The following is an 18,319-nucleotide window of genomic DNA, read 5'->3' on the forward strand; positions in this document are numbered from 1 at the left end:
ATCAGCAATTTGCACACCAAGAGATGGCCAGGAATTTATTTTTTTAACCTTTTGTGTAGAGCAGGACAACTTCTAGACAACATAAATTTTCCATAAAACCCTGGGTTTATGTTGGCGATAAAAAAGAAATCTATTAAGGGTTCTTAAACAATCCTTTTGGCTAAATTTAAAATGTTAGCTTCACTTCAGCATTAACCTGGATCTCCTCCTGTCACTGAAATTTCATAACATCTGTGGATTAGGTGCTTAGAATCCTGCCTATAGACAGTCTGTAATCTATGTTTCTCAGATGGATTATAAATCTCATGATGCCATATAGTAGTAGCCTTTTGATTGAAACGTGAAGATTCATAAGTTGTGAAGGATGAAGTCCTGACACTGAGCACTGCTTATGAAGTAGATTATGAGCTGGTGATGATACAGCTCCTATGAGACTATGTGGGATGGCAGATAATCCAATTTAATGTCAAACTTACTCATAACACAATATTTAGCTATTTCTGAATCAGAGTTTTTCTGAAATTTCTGATGAGAAAAAACCTCAATATTTTGACATTGATTTGAAATGAGAGGATGCTTTTCCAAAGGATTAGAAATTCAAACTTTTGCATATATTGTTTTTGCAGTATAATGCAATACTCCAAGGGCTACAAAATCCTACTGAAAGGGCAACCTAAGTCATAGACTGCCTTAGATTGTATTATTCCCCCCTTCTCCATCCTTCCCACTAAATCTTTTTTCTTATTATTGTCTTACTACTACTACTTAAGTGATGCCTTTTGCAGGCACCAAGGGTCATGCTTTTCTTCCTTTCCTTGGGACTTACCTTTATAAAAAAAGCTTTGGTCAGAGAAAGTAGCACAGCCACATTTGAAACACTGTTAAGGGAAACTATCTGTCTAGATGAGGAACATAATTTTTTCTCCTATGTGAAAGATATGGCAAACCAAACTTAATTCAAAACTACTACTTCCCTTTTGCTTCCTAACCAGTAACTCAGTGGGAAATTCTGGATTTCTGTGGTAATTCAAAATTGAAATGATAAACGAGCTACTGTGAAGAGAAAAAATTTGGTATAGAGAAAGGGTCCAAAAAGGTCTGAAGAGCCTTGCTGTGGGATAAAGGCTGTCAAGTAGTGATAACTCTTGCTGTCAACAAATAACATTGACAGCTCCTGTTTAACAAATAGTAACATGAACTAGAGTGTGACACTTCAGAGATTAAAAAGCCCAATGCTTGCACGGCCTACAGTTGTGTTTTTGCAATTGGACTGCAATTTGCAGCTTTGATTGCTGGATCAGGCCTTAAAAGGATAAAAGTTTCTAACACCAGTAGCTTTCTACGGTTTGGGTTAAGAAAGGGGAAAAAACCCTCCACCTTTAAGATGAACTTGCCATTGTGGTTTCACTCAAAAGTTTAAGGCATTGAATAAAAGAAATTGTGTTTTCATATGGAAATTGATGGGTTTGGATTTTTTCCTAATGTTAGTTAAAAAAAAAAAAGTAATTAGTTAATTCCACCATCTAACATATGTAAAGCTTCAGAGTTCCTGAGAATATTATGTATTTTTAGATGTTTCTATCCAAATTTCATACAGAAAATGCTTAGTTGTCAGCTGCTCTTGGCCTCTCCCATGAAAAAATTGTAATCTCTGTTACCTTTTTTAGCTAATTTAGACAGATGAAGGTCTGAAAGATATTTGATTCCTATAATTGTCATGAAATAGAAAGAAGAAAGTGAACCAGGGTAGTTCTCCACTAAAGGAAAGCATGAAGCCAAAGATGGATTTTATTAAAGACACTAAAGGATCTACTCATTCTGGCTTCAGGTTGGTCATGATGTAGAGAGAGCTGAAAAAGTTTTACTCAGGCTTCTTGGACAGGACTTAGAAATTTGCTGTATAAAATTATCCTGATTTAGTCCGAAGTTCTCTGAGGTTGAGGAGCAAGGCAGGAGGCATTTGCAGTGTGTCCTGGTCAGTGACTGGATATTAGTGTGGAAAGGAAGGAAGGAGGGACGGAGGAGTGGGTCTGCATGGCAGAAAAACCACTGCGAGAGTTTCCCATGGTTACTAACAGTGTTCTCATGCCTATCATTTTAAAAGGCTGATTAAACCTGGGATCTTTTGCACCAGCTGCCTGAGAGGATGACAGTTGCTCAGCAGCTGTGATCTCGGGTGCTGAGAGCTGATTTTCCAAGGCTCATCATAAAAACATCAACATAAAAGTGAAAAGTCTTCAAGGTGGTTTATTCCATCTATATTATCTTATCTATTGTCTTTGTACACTACATATCTCTATGGCACTGAATTGTGGATATATTAATTCCTAAATCAAGCACCACAGGTGCAAATTGAGTTGAAATTAAAGCCCACCCGCCAAAAAACCCCAACCAAAAGCAGCTGCCTGCACATATCCACAAGGAGTGGGAGTGCATATCCTCATTTTGAAAAAAATACCCACGCCAAAAAACAAACCACCCCATGAATTCCTGTATGTCATGTTCTTCCAGACCCCTGGCTGTGCCTTTCCATATGGAAAACAAGGTGTGTAAGGCTTCTCTTTCTGGTATTTTATGTAAAACAATTGTGACTAGAAAGAAGCTCATTTTAGTGGGGGCTGAGAACACTCACAATGTCAGTGAATCAGGTCTTTGGTTCAGCTTCTACCTTTTACTCTGGGAAAGTGCAACAGGAGAATTATTAGATAACCTTTCCATTTAGCTGTGTTAAAATTGAAGTGTTAGAAACTGAAATTGTCAAGAGATAGAATCTGATTTTTAATGAAATTTGCACCAATTCTCACATTTTTCACCTGTGTATATAAACTGGGGGTTTGTGACACAGTATTTTTCTTTTTTCCTTCCTCCCTCTCCTCCCCCCCACTTCAGCTTTACATTAAGGAAGCAATAGAGCTCAGACTGGACAGGCAATATTTTACCAGTTTCTTCTCCTTGGCATTTTCTTTAAGAGCTGGGAAGCCCTGACTCATAAAAAGACTTAACTCTATACTTATTCAAGAGTATGAAAATTATCTGCACATGGACAGACAGCATCTGCCCTCTCAATTATGTAATATTTCAAAATACATAATGCAGCCTTATGAGTGTTTTTCATGCCTAATATTCTTTCATATACTAATGCTTTGGTAGGAAATGCAAAGCCCTGCACCTGGGGAGGAATAACCCCATGCCCCAGTGTATGCTGGTGGCTGACTGGCTGGCAAGCAACTCTGCAGAGAAGGACCTGGGGCTTCTGATATGCAACAGTTTGAACAGGAGATAGCAATGTGCTCTTGCAGCAAAGAGGGCAACAGCCCCTGCATTTCCAGCAAGTCAAGGGAGACATTCCTTCCCCTCTACTTGGCACTGGTGAAGCACATCTGGAGTGCTGGGCCCAGGTGTGGACTCCCCAGTACAAGGGGCAGACAGGGGAGAATCCAGCAAAGAGACACAAAGATGATTAAGAGACTGAAGCATCTTTCCAATGGAGAGAGGCTGAGAGAGCTGTTCAGCCTGAGAAAGGGTGGGAATGCTGATAGGACTGATAGGGACAGTGTAAAAGGCAAAGCCAGAGTCTGTCAGCGGTGTTCAGTGACAGGACCAGAGAGAGGCAATGGGCACAAACTCAAACACAGGAGGTTCCATTTGAAAATAAGAAGAATATTTTTTACTGTACTTTTGAGTGTACAATTTGACTCACAATCAAAGAGCAACACTGTCTTATCCAGACCTTGTAACTATGCAGATAGAGCACAAAGGAACTATTAGCTATTGGAGGGTTTTCTTAGGGAAAGACATCAGTTGTACAACCAGAAGCATGGTTATGTTAATAACAGGAAAAGAAATTTGAAAAAAACCCTGCGAGGGTAAGCAATTATTCTCTGAGCATGATCAGTGGACATGTGAACACTGCTTAGCACAATTGCTTGTGTCCCTAATATTGACCTTGTGTGTTGTATATTTTTTCCTCTGTTGCATTTAGCTGCGTTGGAACATGCTCTCAGGAAGTGCTTGCGCCAGACTTTAAACTGGCCATAGCAGGGATGTCAGGGTCTCATCTTCTGCCCGCAGTCATGTAGTTCCCACATTCCCCTCTGGTGCTACTGGTGCTTGGGAAGCTCTGCAGAAAACTAGCTTTATAGCTGGTTTGCTCCCACAGTAAATACCTACAGGAACATAGACTGAGTTAGATCAGCTTACTGATCTGGCTCCTTGGTTTTATGAAGGCCAGTGTAAGGGTTGGGGAGACAACAAGCTGAGAAATCGGGAGTGCTGCAATTCCACGGTTGCTGCAACTCAGTTGGAATGGCACTTGAATACAATGCCCTAACCCTTCAAGTCGTGTTCAGTTGTCTGTCAGTCTGAACAATAAAATTTTCACATCAATAAAGACTGAGCAGTCAGGGAAAGTGACACATGATGTAAAGCCATAGTCCTTCTCACAAACTGTCATTGCATGCTGGCATGGGGAATGAACCAAGTCTTGTTTTTCTTCAACTGCCTCTGACCTCTCTCTGCTTTTCTGCCAAGGCTTTTCCAGCCTATAGGCCTCTCATAGGACCCATACACTCCATAGCTAATCCATTCCTTGCATATCTGTACAAATGAACTGTATTGCAATGCAATATAGAATTTTAGTGCTATTTTCTAAAATACATTGCTCACAAATGTGTTTTTATTTTTGCATCCTTTGATTAATACTAACCAGGAAATGTTAGCCCTTGAAGGAATGAGTGTTGAACTCACACGCGTATCTTCCAGCCACTTCTTTATTTTCCATCTTCTGTATTTTTATAAAACAAAATCCTGACTACTCTAAAGCAGGTTGGGCTTGAATTTTACTGTAGGGTCCTTGGTTTTTGCAGAATTCATGCTCTGAGAGTCCAGTTGCAGAGGCTGGCAAATATAAACAAAGATTTTATTACCCTGAAGAGAAAGGCTATAATCTCTTATATCTCTTTTGCTGCATACTCAGTGCTAAATTGTCACAGCCCCTGCTCCACACTGAAGAAAATTAATTCTCTTTAGCTGGTGACAGAAGCTTCCCTCATGAGAGTGAAGTCATGATTATGAATTTGTTTCTTTGTTTTTACATCTAGCAAAAGGTGAACTTCATTGCAGCAGAGACACAAATGGGAGATGTCTCTTCTTCTTGGCTTGTCCTCAACCCCACCCCCAAGCACATCAGAAGTAAATATCTTTGAGCTTTTACCTCTTTGTGAAGTTCGATAGAAACTGGCCTCTGAGTTCAAATACTTTAAAAGATAGATACATAAATCAACACAAAAAGACAAGATCACATAAGCCTCTTTTCCTCTGAAAATGAAGTTGAAAAATGGATGAATTCTATCCCTAATATATTCATCTCAAGTTGTATGCCTTCATCTGGATTCTGTTTAGGTTTTCTTGAAAACAGCTTTATAGATGTTTAAATAGATGAGTATCTGTAACTCCAGGGACAAAAAGTCAAATTTTTAAAGCTTCATAATGGGATAGTTTAATATAAACTAGAAAGATGTACTTAACATTTTCCACAGAAGTTTAGCATGCATTACTCTTCATATGGAATTGTTCGCGCTACTGGGAGATTGGATCACTCCCTCTCTGTTTTCTTTCTTTCTTTTTCCCTTGGATGATAAGATCATTCCTTCTTGGCATCTAATTCAGCCTCTCTTCTTTCCAATTCTGACCCCAAAACTACGCTTTATTGCCGGATTATGGGTTTAATGTTATGTTGGCCTTTATTTGTGGTAAACAGTTGAAAAAAGAGCCAATTCAAGATAAGGATCAAGTGGAAATTTGTTGACATTACATGCTGGCTTGATGAAATCTAAATGTTTCTCAAAAGTAGTTCTTTTTATTGAAGTTCTAATGAACTGTGGGATAGATTTAATAAGACCTTCTTTACAGAAAGCCTTCAGTTGGAAATTTACCAGAGTTTTTGCCAGTTTACTTACCTGATGAACTCCAGCTCCGAGGCTCCTTGGCTCTGAAGCACAATTCCTACAATGGACAACTGTGAAACTGAGGATTTATTCCTGCTTGCAGAAAATTGTGACTTTTCCACGAGGGGAAAAAAAGCATGATTTGAAATATATCTAAATCCTCTTCTGTCTTTTTTTTCTTTGTCAAGTGTGTTGAGTTCTCCTCAGACTCAGGTCAGCTTGTAACTTTGAATTTAGAAGTCCGTGTTTCTGACATGCAATGAATAAACTCAGAGCAGATGTTTATATAAAAAGAAATGCATACATTTTTGTTTTGTCTTGTTGGTGTCAGGGTGCAATGACGGACAGATGTTCCCTAAAGAACAGGGAGCTGAGTGCGACACTAGCTCAGGCAGAGTCCTCACTGATGATGCTCCATCTCACAGGGTCTGAGCATGTTGGGGCAGGGCTGAGTGCTGCTAACAGGGTCCACTGAGAGTCCCCAACATGGCAAGTAGTGAATCAGGTCCAGGCTCCAGCCAGGAAGACCGGTCAGGAACAGAAGGAGATATGGCCAGAGTCAGGGCTGGCAACACAGCTATGACCTACAGTTGAGTCCAACCCAGAAGCAAGCTACCTAGAACATAGGGCCTGGGTTCATCCACAGGGCTGGGACAGACACTGGTAGAGACAGGTACTCCTGTGTCATTGCTGGGGTAGGGACTAATGACTCCAGGCTGAGCTGGACCTGTGGGCAGAGGATACACCTCCCTGGGTCTATGTTAGGAGGCTGTGCAGCCTATTAGATCGTATCTGTAGAGGTGGTGCCCAGAAGCCAATGTCCAAACCGCTTATGTACCAGGAGATTTCATAACATACTAGATTTCATAACATACTAGATGAACTCAGGTTGTGTGGACTGACTGTGCTTTAGTGTCCTGCGCTTACAGAACTCATCTTCCAGTTTAATGTCATCCGAAAGAAGTTTCTGTATTTTGAGTTGTCCTGGCTTCAGCAGTAACTGAACTGGGAAGTGGAGCATTTTAAGTGGGGACAATCTGGAGATTTGCTTCAAAAATACGCTCCTGATCTAAACTAAAATGCTAAAGTAGACCACCCAAAATCCCTCTTTAGCTTTCCCCTGCCAGTTTTATCTCATAATTTTCTCATGGAGGAGAATGGATAAGGCTTTGAGTAGATTCTCTAGCTTCTCTTATCTCCAGATTAGCTCTATTATTTGAATTTCAGAAATACCATAGAAGAAACACCCAGAAAACTGGTGCTTAAATCATACTAATGCAATCTCTGAGACATCTTGTGCTGCCCAGAATGCGCTAGGCTGGAAAGCAGTTCCCTTCAGTGTAAGTATCTCCAACAGGCAGACCAATTAGAAACCACAGAGGAAAGCTGAAATACTTAACAACGATGCAATCAGGTAACGGCAGGGAGAGACATAAGTGGTATCTGTTCCTTGCTAAAGGTCAGAACTGCTACCACCTTTGAACCTTTTAGCTCAGACTTCAAACTTAAAAAGTGAAGAGATGCCACAATGGCCCTCAGAGGGTTTTAAATTCTCTGGATCTCCTAAAGTTCATGCTGAACTTCACAGGCAGAGGTCAGGTGTCATCCTGCTTACTTGGCATGTCTCTAGCAGACCTGCAATCTAACAGTGATCCATCCAGGTGGGTTGTTTTGCACACAGAGTGACTAACTTATCTTTTCCATCTCTATGTAATTTGTCTGAGTCAGACTGAACTTGGTGAGTTTGGCCAGAAACAAGGCAAAGGTTTGGGCCAGCTTCTTCTGCTGCAGGGTGTGGCTCACCTTTACTCATTTGCAACCTATGAGTTTATTAATGGATCCAAATATAACCGGTGACCTTCTGTAACAGATGGTGAATCATGTCTTACTTCCAGTGCATAAATTAACATTTTAAAAGGCTTTTTAAAACACTGTTTACTTTAGCGAGTGAAACATAATAACAAGGCTTTGCTGAAGTCTGATGCCATAAGTTTGGATATGTTGGAAATTCATTATCTGAGGAAAAATCTAGTATTAGTGTGCCATTAACAAGGACACTGCAAGGTGCCATTTGTTTTAGAATGATGTATGGTTTATGACGCTGAAACTGCCATCACAGACAAGTCATGATTATTTGCCTTGAAGATGATTTATGAATCATGACTCTAGAGGAAATAATTTCTCTCACATAGGTTGTTGGAAGTCAGTTCCCTTGGCATTAGATCTCATCAGGAAGGGTATGTCATGGCCCTCAAAATTTTGATCTAGAACCTCCTAAACCTTTCCCGTTGATTAAATAAAAAAATATTTTCCCCATTGTTTCAGACATAAATGGTTTACTTATATTTTCTTTCAGCCCTTTTTTTTTTTCATACCATGTTTAAGCAATTTTACCAAAACATGGTAACACACAATGACCTAGATAAGATGTAGATGACTGAGAGGAGATTAAGTTATGTATCTGAGCATGAGTGTGAAGTAGAGGATCCAGTAAAGAAATATAAACGCATTTTCTTTCCCCCTGAAAAGAGTTGCATTAGCACAATAAGAACACTACCCACAGACTGAGCCCTGAGCAACTATTCAAACCACAGGGCATGAGTGTTTTATATAGCTACTATAGTTTTATTATGACTTTTCTCCACTTATATAATATGTGGGATAATGCCCATCATTGTCATCTCTCCTACTGGAACAGCAGCCTGCTAATTTTGAATGCCAGCGAGAACAGAGAACAACTAAATGCACATTCTTGCCCTTCTCTCACTCCTCTTCCAGCTGCAGGTGGGAGGATCTTTCTCTTAAATACAGAGATGTTGCCTAATGATATTTGGATTCTTTTTCTTCAACTTAACTACTTCTTTGTCTGAGTCACTGAGATACTTTCATGAACTAGTGATATGTGAAGCCTGGAGGAAGCACAAGGGACGTTAAGTGTTCTTCTATTTAAATATAAGCAACTCAGACAAAAAATGCATTTGGATGGTTGCAAAACTATTCAGCCCCTCTGTTCATCCTAAATCCAAAATTAGAAAATCCAAATTCTGACAATGAGCTTAGAGACTTCACATTGCAGAGCAAGAAAGCCCAGTAGAACCGGAGTACATTGCACATTATATATAAGATGTAGAGCCCCTGAGAAATCATAAATTCCTGCACTCCTTTTCTTCTGTAAAAGAAATGCACCTATGCCAAGGTGTCAGGATGCTGAAGAGGAAAAGACAAGATCTGGCCTAAAGCAATTTGGTGCTGCTATCAGTAAACATGAAATAATGACAGAATATGGACAAACTTTTGTGGATTACAGTGTGATTACACTAGGCAGATCTAAAAGTAATTAACTAGTAAGCTGCAGTTCTGCTTAGAAGACAGAAAAGTCATATATTCATCTCATAATCACAGGGATACCATATGAAAATTAATTCCCATGTAATTATATGATCATTATTTACCATATTCAAATAGTATTTGTGCCCCTTTAGTTTGAAATGCCACTTAATTTTGAAGTATTAAATTACTAACCTCCTGTGACTGTGATCTAAATCTAGAGTAGTAATCACTGTGTGTGGTAAAGCATGTAAGAAAAAAAATCATGAATGCTGAATGACCCAGTTCACTTTCTACATGCACAAGAGAAAAAAAAATCTGGCTGATGGAGTTTCACTGAGTGTCCCTCTTTTGCAATATTTTTTCTTTTTCTCTTTAAAATATCTCCCTTTTGACGGACCTGGAAGTTTAAGCTAGCCCAGTTCAAGACAGTAATTAAGAGTATGCTCAAACCTAGCTAATCTGCTTGAAGACAGGAGAGTTAGAATATACTTTAAGGTTGGGGCAGGATTCAGTAGCGCGTTGTACAGGAGTAAGTCATGGATCTCAGCTTATTTTTTCTCAGAGGTAGCACAACGATTTTCAGCAGCGTTGGCAAAATTTGATAATCTGCTCTAAAAAGACAGTTCAGGTTTTGACCAACCCTGGGTTACTCCTGCCAGAGGAACAGGAGGAACAGAAGAAAGGGGACAGAGATGGATGAGGAGCTAAGGTAGAAATTCTGGGGAAACCAGCTTGCTGTTTTAGTTGCAAGAAGAGGGATGGCAATGGTAAAGCACAGGGTTTAAAGCTTTTATGGGGGGTGGAGAACCAAGCAGTGGCCTGCACCTTTCAGCGTTTTCTGGGTGGCAGCAGCAAAGCAAGCCAATTTTTCAGGGCAATGAAATAGGTATGGTGAGCAATGAGCCATATCCAGCTCATCCTCTTCAGCAGTCTCCTGCCCAGGACATCTGCCTGCTTTGCTTGTGCTTTGGGTCTGCTCTGTTTTCTTGAAGTGAGAGGTATTTTTTCTTCCCATTGGTACAGTACAGTTACTTTACATGTGAGATCCTGGGTGGTGGCCTGTTACGCTGTCTTGGCATGGAAAGCAGGCATAGCTTTTGGGGTTGAGAGGGAAAAACAGTCTATTTTCAGTTGTCACTGAAATTTGATTGCTGTGGGAACATCTGTATGATAAGAATATCTGCCCTATAGTAAATTCTCTGAGATCATCAGCTGTCACTGATATTTGCAAAGTGATGATATCCAACCATTCATTGACACCTGGGGTGATTGGACAGAAAGACTCTGCCTGCCCTGAAAAAAATTTGAAAATGAATAGAATAGTAGTACATAGCAAGTCATTGACTTGGATCAAATAAAAACTAATGAACTAGAGTGGAAAAGTCTTTAACACAGTCTGAAGCTTTATAAGACTTCCTTATGCTCCCTGACTTGTTTTTAATGCCTAATTACAAGTGGTATGTTCCATCAGTGCTTCGTATATATGGACACTTACATAATGCTCCATGCGGGTGAACTTTGGTCTACTGTTTGTGAAGGCAGCAGAGAATGAGTAGGATGCCTCTCCAGAATACTGAAGCAGAGATGCAAATTTTTTCATCACCGATTATTCCTCTAAGGCAACGTATTGTTACCGACCTCTCTTTGAAATCTACAACATGCAGAGCTACTGGAGGGTAAGTACGAGATGTACAGAAAATCTAACCCTAGGTCTTTCTGATACGGTTGGCTACTCCTCAACTCTCTTGATCTTTGAGAACGGAAATTACAGATCTTGATCTGAAATCTTCTACTTTCAACAACTGCAAAATCAAAGGCTAGAGAGGACTGTCATTTTCCAGAGACAGCTAGAAGTGATAACATCCCTGATGCTCCACCTTAGTATAGTTCACTTCATATTTTTCTGTTTTTAACTTGTATTTTTCCTAATTGTCTGTTTTTCTTGGGCACATCTTTTGAGCATTTTTTTCCAGTCAGGTTGTAGTATATGGAAGTAGCTATGTGAATAGTATTATTCATTATCCTTTGAGTAGCTTATGAAGACATCTATTCAAACACATGGGTAGGTCATCCTTTTTGTGCTGACAGCATGAAAAGAGGTACAGTGCTGGGCAAGAAAGCTGAAATTTGTATGGATATTCATGGTTTCATATTTTTTAAAAAACAAAGAATGAGGACACCCCCTGCCCAGCAATTCTAAATGTATGAATACAGAATGTCTTTCTGTATTTACTTTTTTAACTCAGAGTCTTGCAATCTCCACATTCAATGCTCTCCTGTCAAATGAGATTAATTTTTCATGCTGGTGACTAACTGCCATGGTGGATCAAATCCTTATGTAAAATCAATAACTTCACTCAAGTTAGACCAAAATTAATTGATTTTACTTACTGCTTGTAGTCCCAAACTCTCCTAGCTCTCAGTGGGGGTTTTGTTTAAATAAGGTTTGTTGTGTGCCCTCTCCTTTGCCTTTCACCATTTTAAGTACTCTCTGCTCTGAAAATCTAAGTTATTAAGCCACAAACTTCTACTGCCTTTCTACATTGGACTAAAGAATGTTATGTTTAAAAAACCAAAATGCCGCTTGTTAATCATCAATAGGGTGAGAAAGTGGCTTCCAATTACCTCTAACCATGAACAATGAGTGGGATAGAAAGAATTCTTTGAAATAACATTGTGACTTTTAAATATAAACACTTGTTTACTCACAAAAAGTACTTTGGTATTCATCAGGATGACAGCTTCTTTAGGAGTCCTTGCACTTGGGAAATTATTTGTTTGCTTTGTTCTATTTATCGCAAGCTGATCAAGGGGTAGAAACTGTCCACAGTTTTGTTTTCTGAGTGAACTTTTGGAGAACCATTGGAGTTAAGGTGGCCATTCAGTTAAGGTGGCCATATTTGTTCTTTAGTTGTACTGAGACAAATCCAAAGTGATTTCTGACTGAGGACTTATGGTAGATTTACAGCAGTACAAAGAGCAGAACTGAGGGTGGAATGGTGCATCTGTATTTGTATGTCTGAGGGAAGGTATTTATCAAACGGTGTACAGTATGAACTGGCATATTCACACACTGATAATGAACTACAGATGTGGAGCTCTTGCTGCTTTTAAATCTGTTGCTGTTTATCACAGAGCATCTCAGTTGCTTATCTTTGAATACTAGAAAAAATAATAATTTTGAAGCATATGTCCCAAATTATCAGTTAAAAGAGAAATGTGATTAAATGTATAGGTTGGGATGGGTCAAAAATGAAGACAGACATATATTTTGGTCTTCTTGATTGATTAAATCCACATTTGTGAAAGTGAAACAATCTGCTGTCATCAGTTGTTCAGACATTAAAATGACCGTACTTATATAGAATTGATGTGGGATGCTGAAAACACTTGCTGGAACCCAGCCTTACAAAAAAGTGAGCAGCAGAAAGTGATGTGCTTTTTTCCAAACTCTTACACAGGCTTTTGTTTTGCAGTAACACACAACACTTTTTCCCTTCAAGTTTTTTGCCTGTGGACTCTAATACTTACTAAAGCATCTATGGAAACTGGCAGGACTTCCAGGTAGAGCTGGACTTTATGGACAACTACTATTACTGAGGATCTTTGAAAACCAAGACACTTAAACAGCTCCATAATTCTTAATATTAAAGTTGAAAAACTGGTTACAGTCTTTTTGAATTCTTCAGATCGAGAATGATATTCCCAGTTTTGCTTGGTTTCTATTTTCTCATCTAGGCTTCCTGAACATAGAAACTGCAGGTCATAAAAATACCATCTGCTGGGACAAAAAGGCAGCCTACATATAATTTCTGGGAAGATGGTGCAGCTACTGCCAGTACTGCAACTATGTCTTACACTGTGTAATGTGTTGCAATTAAGGGTATGTGCTTGAAAATGCTATATAGCCTTCTGGTGGCTTTTCCACAGACAGGATAAGACAGAGCATTTACATAAAACTGCAGAAAGTTTTTCACTTAAAGTGGTTTTGGAGACTTCTGTTTCTGGAGCTGAAAGACACTGGAATTACATTCATTATTTGGTTTTGACACCGATTTTATGTACTCTTATTTTGACATTTCTTAATAATTTAAAAAAAGGCACAGCAACAGAATTAAATCACAGAGGAAGGTAATATTCAAACTAGGGAAAAATGTATGCAGTGACACTCAGGATGATATTGTTGCAAAAGATTGTGTTTTCATTTGTAACAGCATCATCACACCTTTATTAACCTAATAATAGTATTAAGGACTCTATCAGCAGAGCACTTTTTGACACTCAAAGCTTTGTCCTTGTGGGACATACTGCTCCACAGGAAGAACATGTAAAACACTCTTATGGCATAGCAGAAGGAGTCAGCATGACACCTTACCTTTTGCCTCCAAAATACTTCATAAACAATAACAGACACTGTAAATGTCACTACCCTTATTTCTATAGATGAGGAGAATATAATTTTCTTTCACACTGCCATGAGTCATTCTGAGCAATTTCAGGACTGCTCAGTTTCAATTTCTGTGCTCTTAACAAAAACAACATAGTGATGAACAGACTACTGTTACAGCCTCTCAAACATAATTATTCCAAGCTACAGTCTATTTACATCAGCAAATGTGAGTTACGTGTACACAAAAAAACTGTGAAGGTAGGACAGCACAGGTACTATGTGATATTCATGCACATGTAAAACTGAGAGAATGAATTAGAGGTTTAAATTATTTGTTCTTTAACAGAAGCTTAACATTTCATACTCATGATGTTGGTTATTTAATCCAGATATTTAGTCAATTATGATTAAAAATAATGCATCATATGAAGCGTATAGCATTTTAAATCAAGTGCCAATAACATGATTACTGTCCTAATAAAAATGCATAGATGATATCACAAATCAGAAAAACTGGTTCCTACAAAAAAGGTTAATATCTTGCTTTATTATTTATTGACATATATATTCATGATCTTTAACCTCATTGACTTTCCAGAAAATTGCCAGTGCATCCTTCACCTCAATACAGTCTTTTATTCTCTAAAGGTGAAAAGAGAGGAACAAGGAGTATATTTATGCAATAATATTGTACAGAAATTATTTCAGGTTTTCTAATAATGAATTGTGCAAGCACTATGAGTTGAACAGCGGATATTAGTAAATCTAGTATTAGATGAAATCATTGAGCTAGCCAAACACATGACTCAAAAAGTCTTATATGATACAATATCTGTTACTAATTTACTTTTTTTTCATCTCAGGGCAGATTACAGTAGTGTAAAGTTAATATCTTGAAAACTCTGATGAATTTACTTGCATTATTCCAGGCCACTTTTATGCCATTATTCATAGGGTAATTTCCAAAAGTTGAGTTAAGGCTGGGTGGGAAGTGGGGATACGCTGCATTATCTGGATTTATTAAAATTAAACTACTTTCTTCTTGGAATTGTGGCTTATTTCAGAAGAAGGTTTACTGCAGTAACAAGATGACTGTGTATTTGGAGTGGAAAGACAAATGGCTGAAAAAGCCTGTAATACGTGTTGAGCATAGTTAAGTATTTTCCTGTGTAGGTGTAGCTCTTCATAAGCAGGAGAGGCTGAGGGTGATTTCATTTAGCTACTGGAACTCATGACAGGTTCACTCTAAAACACCAGATCTCTGATGACAGTTCTGGCTTCATTCTGGGTCTCAATTCCCTTTTAACAAAGTCACAATACCCTTTATGGATGGGTAAGGAGACTATGCTGCAGCACGATGAAGTCAAGGTTTTAGCAACGTGAGTGTTGGGATCCCACATACAGGTCACTCTGTGTTTTTTTATAAACCAGACAAAAACAAAAAAAAAAATTTAGAAGTTCTAAGGAGACTTATGGGTGCTATTTTTATAGTTATCTTCACATTCAAGCCATCCAAACTAATAATTCAGAAAGAAACTTAAAAAAAAAAAAAGAAAATTATCAAAAATAGTACTTATACTCCTAGATACATAATAACCTTTTATGCTTCATCAATGAAGTTTTAATACATATTCTTTTTAAAGTATTCCTACATGCATATGTTAGAGAGCGAGATAAGCAAAAGAGCAAGGAAATATGATTGATTGTAACCAATGAAGGATTCTCTGAATATTTAGATCTAGAGGTTATTTTAAATTTGTTTCTCCTTTCTTCCTGCTAGTCTAATACAATTGCTTTCATTTGAGTAGAAATCTTTAAAGGTAAAGTTCTATTATAAAATTCCACTGAAGTTTTGAACCATATCACAAATATATGCACGTGTTTAATACTGCATCAGATTGTTTTCAAGAGAGGTTTTTGTATCTCTATAGAAGTTTCATAAGAACCATTATTAACGTATAGCAAGTAAGTTATAAGAAAGTCTGCAGAAGCTCTTCAGTCTTTAAGTCTGGATATATCAGAGTGGAATAGAAATACGTTGTAAGAATATAGGATTTACATGTTAGTCTACAGTAACATAGGAGCTGACATAGCTGACCAGTAATCCGTCTACCGAAAACACTGGCCTATGCCAATGGAGTCCAGAACCATGAGGTCCATGGAGATGCTAAATAAATCTGTACCACATTTTGGAAATTCTCCTGCCTCCTGAAATGCCTCCTGCAAAACTACGGCAAGAATGCTCTTGTAGGCAAGAAATATGGATGAATGCAAATGTGGACATCAGCCTGGCAATGTGGAGACAGCCATTGTACTTAGATTGACTACATAATAAGTAGACACCAATTTTGGTTTTGTTTTTGTGGGGAAACTTGTCTGCAATACAAATTCTGCATTGGTATGAGTAAGGCTCCATATCACAGCTATAGCCCTAAACTTGAGCCTCGGATAGGATTTTAAAATATCAGTAAAAGCCTGCAGCCTGACATCCTGGTTTATGGTGTTAGACTATAAATATCTTTATGTACAATTTTACAGACATATTTTTAGTTTTACAATTTGTTCCACCTGTGCTTTAAGACAACAGAATACTACCTAGCTTTAAACTGAAGGCGCCATATTTGGAGTAATATAGTAAGCCTTGCTCAGAGCAAAGTGCTGCTTAATGAAGCCATGTGGTTTCTGGATGAGACTTTGCTTGCAATCCAGCCAGCTCTGAGTACAAGCAGAACAAGCTAAGGGCTGTCTGCAAAAAATTTGCCTGAAATGGGGCACTGAACATATGAATAATGGCTGGCTCCCTAGTTTTGAGAGAAAGGAGAAGACCAAACTACTTGAGAAACAGTAACATTAAGCCAGTATTTTCCCATGATTGTGGAGTGCTTGTATGTAGGTCCAGTGCTCCATTCTACTGTGTGAATACAGCATAGATATAATTGAGGGTGATGAACAGACTTTGGTTTAACAAACATAATTTTTTAATTATTATTGAAATTTTTAGGCGTTCCTATTGTTTTAATGTGGATGGTCTTTTTGGGCAACAATAGGGAATCAATATATATGTGCCTTTGTACACATGTGTAATGCATCCATGTATTTGTCCTTCTTTGTGCTTATATTTGTTCTTTTTCATAGATGCTCCAGGAAAAAAAAAAAACAACAAACCTGATTAGGATAACAGTGGGAAAGTTAGCTCAGACACTGGAGGCAGAAGGCAGAATGCTTTCAAGTGTGTCAGGTGATTGTTAAGCTAACTTCCTGATGTAAATTCTGATGAATAGTCCATTGCTTGTTTTTCAGTATTTGTACTTGTCCTGGATTCAGCTGTAACAGTTATTTTTCTCATTCCTAGTAGCCGGTGCAGTGCTGTGTTTCGGCTTTAGTCTGAGAACAGTGCTGATAACACACTAATGTTTTAGTTTTTGCTAAGTAATGCTTACTCTGATCAAGGACTTTTCAGTCTCTCATGCTCTGCCAGTGAGGAGGGGTACAAGAAGCTGGGAGGAAGCAGAGACAGGACATCTGACCCAGACTAGCCAAAGGGGTATTCCATACCACAGCATGTCATGCCCAGTATATAAACTGGGGGGAATCATCCGGAAGGGCAGATTGTGCTTGGGTCAGGCTGCGTATTGGCTGGCGGGTGGTGAGCAATTGTATTGTGCATCACTTGTGTTTATTGTGTTTTTTCCCCTTTTACTTTTATATTCTCTCCCCTTGTTATTTACCTTGTCAATCATTATTATTATTAGTAGTAGTAGTTTTATATTATACTTTAGTTATTGGACTGTTCTTATCTCAACCTGTTTACATTCTATAGATTCTTCTTCCCATCCCGCCTGGAGGGAGCAAACGGCTGCGTGGTGCTGAGTTACTGGCTGAGTTTAAACCACAACAATGCTTGCATCATTCATCAGATATTCTCTTACTACAGGGAGAAATCATGTGGGAAGAAATCCTGAAATCCTTATGCTTTAGCCAAGCAAAACTGTCCGACAGATCAATTATTCCTGAGTGGATTCAGACCAGCAAAACATGCTTGTTATCTGTTGTTTTCCACAAATTCCATAGAACATTAATATGCAGAATGCAGATTAGGTCTTGCTGTGCAGAGAAGTGCAGCAGAGGGGTTAGACTGATGCCCAAGGCCTCATCTTGTCATGCCTCTCGCTTCTCCACACTGCGTGAGTGTAGTGCAGCTGATGGAAGGGGTAAGGAAAGTCTCTGTGACTAAAGTGATGATTTGGTTGTTTTCTTGCAAAGCAAGGCAACCACCAAGGATTGAATTCTCATTCTCTGAGTCTCAAGATTCAGATTGCTGTGATCCTGTGGTAGTACAGCTACATGCTGCTGGCTATTCAGGGCTCATCATAAACTGACAGTGTCACCCTTAAAAAATGCTGGATTTTCTCAACATGAGAAAAAATACCATTGGAGAGAAGACAGACACATTTCAAAATGTTGTAAATAGCTCAGCTCTGTTAAACTTGGTGGAATTTGACTGCTAACATCAGTTCAGGATTTTGATAATATTTTGGCAGAAATGAGCCTTGAGGTTCAGCCATAGTGAGTTCATTGTTACTGTTATTTTGGCTCTAGGTTTCACAGCAGGGAGAAATGAAATGAGTGTGAAATCTTGTTAGCTATCAGAAGA

The sequence above is a fragment of the Strigops habroptila genome, chromosome 6 (assembly GCF_004027225.2).
Source record: "Strigops habroptila isolate Jane chromosome 6, bStrHab1.2.pri, whole genome shotgun sequence".
Taxonomy (NCBI): domain Eukaryota; kingdom Metazoa; phylum Chordata; class Aves; order Psittaciformes; family Psittacidae; genus Strigops; species Strigops habroptila.